This window comes from Frankliniella occidentalis, unplaced genomic scaffold, assembly GCF_000697945.3.
Source record: "Frankliniella occidentalis isolate FOCC.00 unplaced genomic scaffold, Focc_3.1 Scaffold33, whole genome shotgun sequence".
In the NCBI taxonomy this organism is placed as follows: Eukaryota; Metazoa; Arthropoda; class Insecta; order Thysanoptera; family Thripidae; genus Frankliniella; species Frankliniella occidentalis.
The window spans coordinates 626,438-633,154 of record NW_026267163.1 but is presented as its reverse complement, the minus strand read 5'-3'; the positions used below and the strand labels follow the sequence as shown (position 1 = coordinate 633,154).

General features: G+C 51.4%; 1 protein-coding gene across 1 annotated transcript in view; it reads left to right on the top strand.

Moving 5' to 3' along the window:
• The first annotated feature begins 781 nt into the window (after positions 1 to 781).
• Positions 782 to 6,717, top strand: part of LOC113208408 (uncharacterized) — a 63,231-nt gene continuing 57,295 nt past the window's right edge. The window contains exon 1 of the mRNA XM_052265956.1: positions 782 to 828. The gene's annotated coding sequence lies outside the window, so the exon portion shown is untranslated. The remainder of the gene's footprint in view (positions 829 to 6,717) is intronic.

Genomic DNA, 6,717 nt, shown 5'->3' with positions numbered 1-6,717 from the left:
GGGGGCGGGCTGGAGGGTGTCCCAGGGGGCGGTATGGGGGCCCAGGAGGCAGTGGCTGAGGCTGGCGGGCGACACCTTGAGAATGGAGTGTAGCAGACAAATATATTCATCAAATGGACCACGGTGTCCGAGGGCAGGAAAAGAGAGAGTGAGCGAAGGTAAAATACTCTTGGTGCTTTGAACTTCTTCCCAAGGCTTTGAAATATCACAATTTGTAATCTCGTGGCTTTTTCGTTGATATTTTTGCCCCAGACCAACAAGGAGGTTGTTGTAGAATGAAAGCGGCCCCGCTTTTCACACCCCATCAATGGTGCGAGGTTTAATTTTATTCAGATGCACTCTTTCGGAATGAAACAAACCTTGAAGTCCGCGCGACCTTGTTTATCTCTTTCACTCGAGTTAGCACGTGTGTGTGAGTGGCGTGTTTTTGTGAGCGTATACGTGTGTGTGTTTTCTGAAAAGGGAAAAAGGGGGGGGGGGATGGGTTCGGTACTCTATTCACTTGGATATATCAAACATTCCTCTCACACAAATTCACCACATCTCCGCAGCCCGAGCCCTGAATGTGGAACAGGAAGTCACTGACGCGTATCCGGCAAGGCGTACGACAGAGCAGAGCGGGGGCCGGGGCTCGCCGAGTTGGATGAAGTGAACCGAATGCTGACACTCAGCATCGTGTGCTTGTGCGGTGACGGGTCACGTGACCCACGAACTCAGCTGGACCCTCCAAACCACCTTGCCTCTTTATTAACAATGAATCTTTCTTTCTTGTTCCAGGTGAGAAGCCGTTTCATTCGACGTGGAAATTTCTTGCCTAACCCTTCAAATGTGAGTAAAGCGGGTAAATGATTAATTTAAGTGTTCAGTCGGTAAATACCAGGGTACAATTACAACTTGTACGTATTCACTGCTAAATGTTTGCAAATAGTTAGATAAATTATTTGCGACTTTGTGAGGAACTTTCATGGAAGATTTCGAGGACTTCTTCTTGTCTGTTTGGTTTGGCCTCGTGCGACCAGCTTCGATATTTATGATACCGAGGCGCAACGCTCGCCAATTTAAGAGAATGTTATTGAAGAGAGAGGGTCGTGGTTCACGCAGGCCTGTTTTCCCACTCTTTTCCATTTTGCCTCTCCCTGTCTCCTTTTCTTGTCTTGTTTTCGTTTTCTCTCTTTTTGTGTGGGATTTTAGTCTTTCTACGTCTTCGTGACGCCAACACCACGAAGTTAATTTTTGTCCATGGTTTACGATAAGCAATATCACATTGTCTTTTTATTAAATGTTTGCTCTGACAACAGCGTAGAATCATAACAATAAGTTAAACAGGTGGGAAGGGGTGGGGTATGAAATGGAGATCATTTGAGTGAAAAATCAAGGGCGCGCAGGGGTCAGCTGCTGAAGGTCAGGGTCGGTGAGTCTATATGCGTTGAATATCAGATGTGTGTGTACTCTGACTGGGCAGGCCTTGCACTGGCGCGGTGCCGTGCCCAACCCTCACGGGGGAGCCAGCCGTTGGGTGGAAAGTAGGGTGGACTGGAGCCGGCGGCGGGCTGCTCGGAACTCTCTGACATCTCGTTAGTCGCACCCTCGGCGGTCACGTCTTTGGGCTATTTATTTCCTGGTTACCAAGACTACGCCACGCACCGCTGCCTGCTTCCCAGCCCACCCCGCACCACACTGACGAGGAGGCAGGGAGCGGCGGCCACTAAAAAAGGCTCGCAGAGACGCGTGGCTTGCCGGCCGGGGCTGTTTTGATCGCGTCAGCGGGCGGCTACTACTGGCCTGAAGGTGGTGGTAATCGTGTTTTCAGACCAAGAGCAAGACTGAAACCTTTTTGTCTCGCGTAACCAACGCATCCGCAGAGCATCAGGTAGGGTATATGGATGCACTGCGAATGCGTCGAATATGTCGGGGCTACACTGCGGATGCATCACGGATGCATCGGATAGGTTGCGGATGCACTGCGGATGCGACGGATCGGTCGCGCGGATGCTTTGCACACCCAAAAAAATATGTTCTCAATTCAAGAACATCCCCAAAATTTTAAGGCAAGAAGGGATTATTTTAATCTCTGTTTACTTGATTTAAGTGCAAATAGGGGTTACAATAAGAACATTTGCCTTAAAATTTTGGGGATGATCTTGAATTGAGAACACATTTTTTTGGGTGCAGATAGGTTGGATGAGCTACGGATGCTGGGCACACTGTGAATGAGTTGGATAGGCCGTGGATGCAGATGCGGATGCGGGCGTCTTACGGTTAAAATTTGGACGAGGCTAAGGAGGGCGGATGTCCAAATCGCTTCCACAGTCCCGGGGCATAACTATACATCTCTATCTCTTGGGGTGGGTTTGTCTGGCGAAACAAACTGGCCCGCAGAAAGAAGTGTTGTGGTGGTTATGGCGGAGGAGGGGAGAGAGCCGACTCGACATAACAAAGTCCTAACCAACACGAATAATCGTTAGGGCAGCCCGCGGTGCGGCGCCGCGCCTGTGAACCAAGTTAAGCAGTATCGCCGCCGTGCCGCGAGCGCGGCCCCCGTGCCGTCCCTTCGTTGAGGGTTTTTTTTTTTTCCTTTCCTTTTTGTTTTTTGGTGGGTCATTCTTTGTTTTGGGTAAGTGCGAGTGGGCCTGTACAGTTAACAATTTCTCTCATAAATAGCCATGGAAAATGATAAATAACTCAGTTTAAACTGGCTGATAAAATGTGGGGGGAGGGGCAACGAAGCGCCAGTTACGGCGTGCCACTTGTAGTTTTAACGACGCGCAAATCAGTTCAGCGACAAGAGCCTGACGAAGTGAGCTGTGGAATAGGCCACCCTCCCTGCAGATGGCCCGTCGTCGTGGCGCGGGCTGGGACAATGTCGGGCTAATGACTGCTCTATCGGCGCCGTCGAAATTGCCTATATATAGCCAATTCGTGCTTAACAAGTTTTGGGGAACAAGGTCCCCCGCGCTGCTGGGCGGCCTATGGGGCGGCTGCACTGCTGGGTAGGCCACGCCGTCCCGCGGCCGTGGCGCGGGCTGCCTATGCACCGATCTGCGGGCGCCTCGTCTGACCCGGGCGGCCGGCAGCCAGTGGCGCGTTACTGGTGTCGGCGCCGGGTGGCCAACCTCGGACCTCACAGGCGCTCCCGTTGGGCAAATACCTCTCAACAGGTCACCTCGCTCATAACGCGCCCCTGGACACGCATGCCCACGCACGCTCTCGCGTCACGGCGCCCCTCCCCGGGGGCAGCCGAGGTTGGGGAGCGGGCTTCGTTGTCATTCCAGAGGGACAAGCTGGACAAGCCAGGTAGCAGCGCGTTTCCTGGAAAATCATGGGGGTGAGGACGAGAGAGAGAGAAAAGAAAGGTTAGGGGAGGATTGGGGTAGCGCCCGCTAGCGGCAGCAGGGAGGCAGTGCAGATGGCTGCAGGGGAGAAAGGGGGAAGGGGTGGGAATGGGAAGCGGCAAAGAAAGAGGGAGAGCTGGGGAGGAAATTGCATTTTCAACTTCAAACGGAAGCGTGCTCAGTGTTTTGAGAATTTCGCTTTTATTTCGGCTAGCGCCTTCGCTCCGTCTGCCGCGCGCCGCGTACCGCAACACGGCACTCTGGAGGTGTCGGCGAATCAGGGATGCGGCCCACGCGGCTCTACGGGCAATATGGTGGGGGAGGGGACCCGGAGGGGAGTGTGGAGGTAATGGCTGCAATTGTATGCCTCAGAAACAGAATGAAGGCGGAGGTGCGAGAAGAAGAGGAATGGAAGAGGACGAAGGAGTAGCGGGAGGAGCAGTGGGGAGCAGTGTTGTTGAAAAATAACCAGCACCTTGCCTTCACTCTGCGAGAGGAAAGTAGAGAAAATGCTTAGATTTTTCGCGCGGATAAAGTTACCGGACAACAAGCAAGAGTAGCAGGTGTATTTCAGAGCGAGCCGCGCGGGCTTGGTCTTCAAAAGCGGGCGAAAAGAGATTAAAGGGGTTCATCGGATAACGTCGTTAATTTCCGCGTAATCTCGTGTAGTGTCTCTCTCCTTGACCCGGAGGCGCGCGGGCCGGCGTGGCGCGGAGCGGGCTGCCTGCTGCTGGATTGTCTCGGGTATAAATAACGAGCGCGACGTGACGGGGGCTCTTGACTCTTTGAACAAAAGGCGCGACGTTGCATGCCCGGGCCGGGGACACTCATTGGAGTGAAGAGGCGCCCAGCGCCGGCGTAGCCGAGGTCGTGGAGTCTGGAGGATTTGAAGTCAACAAAACACGACATCCGTGTAAACTTTCTTGCCCAACTATTTATATCCAGCAGTTTTGTAAGGGCTTGGAAACCTAATGCCTGACCATGGTTTTAGTGAGGCTAAATGATACTCGGAATGATAGTAACCATTAAATCGTCGATCCACAGTTGGTTTTGTAAATTTTGTAAGTGCAACTGTATACTTCATAGTATATTTGATTCGTGAAAGAAGACGGGGTTTTCGTAAGTGTAACAGAACTGTGTTCAAAGCGCGTAACTCAATTAAAAATTCAAATAGTCGATTTTCGAATAACTTCGGAATTGAGGCTTCATGGTGATTTGTTAGGTGAAACTGACGAACTGCTCTTCGTTTACCATAAAACCTTCCCGTTAAATTGCGAATATGTTTTACTGTGCCTATTGCCATTTACAATATCCAGTAATAGCCATGTCGCTGGTCTGGAGTTGGTGGATGGCATCGGGTATAATTTTTTTTCCCAGTGTATCGAAGTTCAAATATTTTAGTTGGTTCATGCCTGCCAGCCCTGTTGAGTTGGCGGCCGGGCCGCGGCGTAGAGTTGGAGTCGGCCGGCCAGGCCTTGGGAACAAGTTTGGCCGTGCCCGGCCCTGGCGGTTCCCTGGCGCTGCTCTGGAGCCCCACCGGTGTGGCTGCGCGGTGCGGCGGCGGTGCGGCCGTGGCCGCTACGTGCTTGCAATAGACTCGGGGGAACACCGCCCGCGGTTACACTGCGGTTGACACACACGCCCTCCGCTCTCGCTCATGATACTAAAACAGGACGCCGTGCGCAGCGCGAGACAACGGAGGAGTTGTAATACTCTTGTGCTATGCTGCTTTACTTTTCCCTTTCGGCGGGGCTGAAACTACAGCTTGATTTCGAAGCGGAGGTTTCAGGCACCCGGACAGTTCCATGCCCTAGCTTGGAATCCAAGCAAAAGTTAGCGGATTCCAAGCTTCATTTGACCTAAATTACTGCCCCGCCTCTGCCTAAACGAGGTCAGACTGTGGCGTCCTTCGCCTTTCCGCGCGTTTTCAAAATATTGCTTGTGATAATATTCAAACGAAAACGTTCTCTACTCGAAGAGATTTGTTATTGCTGCTCCTTTATTTAGGCCTCGCGTGCGGTAAAGCGCAAAAAAAACGAAGCCTTAAGCAGAGTTGTAGAATTAAAGTGCCAATGCGGTAAATATCTATGTCACTCCATATGCTCCCTGTTTTTCTAAGACCAACGAAATTTTGAATGAAAGTCCTGACGCTATTCTAGTACAACAGCTCTACACCACTACCGTGGTCCCAAAGTGAGTTTATCATATCCTAGTGCCTTCCATGGAGTTACGCGCAATTTCTTGTATCACCATGTGAGAACAATATCTTTGAAAAACGAATTCTAGTTAGAAGCCCGGTATGCTCACGTGAAGCCTTTTTAGACCACATTGGATAATGTGGGCTTTTCAGATTTTACTTTTCTACCCCGCCCCTTACCTACCTGCACGTAACGCCGCCACCACTTACGCCTCGTTTCGCACGCCGCCACTTTCCTTTGTTTTTCATTTTTCACCCGCGGCATGCGGCATGTGCACCACATCATCCGGGCCCCTCTTCCTGAGGTATTCCCAGCGTAATTGTTTCGACAACCCCCTGATAAGCCGCACTGCTATTCAGCGATTGTTTTATTCCCCCGCACACCATCCTTTTTCATCCGCCTCTTCACACACCCACACACACACACACACACACACACACTTACAGCCTCTACACACATACCCGCACATCATGTTATCACACATTCGGACGACGAATAAAAAGAATTAGGAATACTCGGCCGCACTCGTGTGCTGATAGTGGCGCTGGCTCTGCCTTTTGTATTCATTTTCCGGCTGTGACAGAAAGGCGGTACGCTCTGCCGCTATCTGCTTCAACATGATGTTTGTTTAAAATTTTGGCTCGCAATTGCCGCTGCTACTACTCCGCCGGCGATTGCTGCCTGATGATATCTGATATCTGGAGCGCTGTCAAATAAGTAAAGCTCCCCCCCCCCTCTCTATTTCCACGCCCGTCTCTTTTCTCTTTCCGTGTGGGAGAGAAAGAACCTAGAAGGAAGAAGAGATATTGTTGGGTGAGGAGTGGTGCCGCAGGATTACGCGGAAGAAAGAGGGGGGGGGGGGGAAAAAAAGATGCGGGCTTGGCGGAAGTGCAGCAGTGGTGTAAACATGCGGGTGAGAGAGACAAACAATAACGCCCTGCCCGTGCGTCGTGTGTTTCCCTTCACACGGGCCGGTAATTGGCCCCAACTTACTTGATCAACGGCAGATACCGGCAATTATATACCGCGCCTTGCAGAAATATGCCGCCATAATGGTCGTGCGGAGAGTGCGGCTTAAGTGGGGTGGTTTGTGTGTAAATATGTGTGTGGTAAAATAACCTTTCCTGAGGTATTTCTTTTATCTCTTCTTCTTCTTGTGTGGTAAAATGACCTTTCTTGGGGTATTT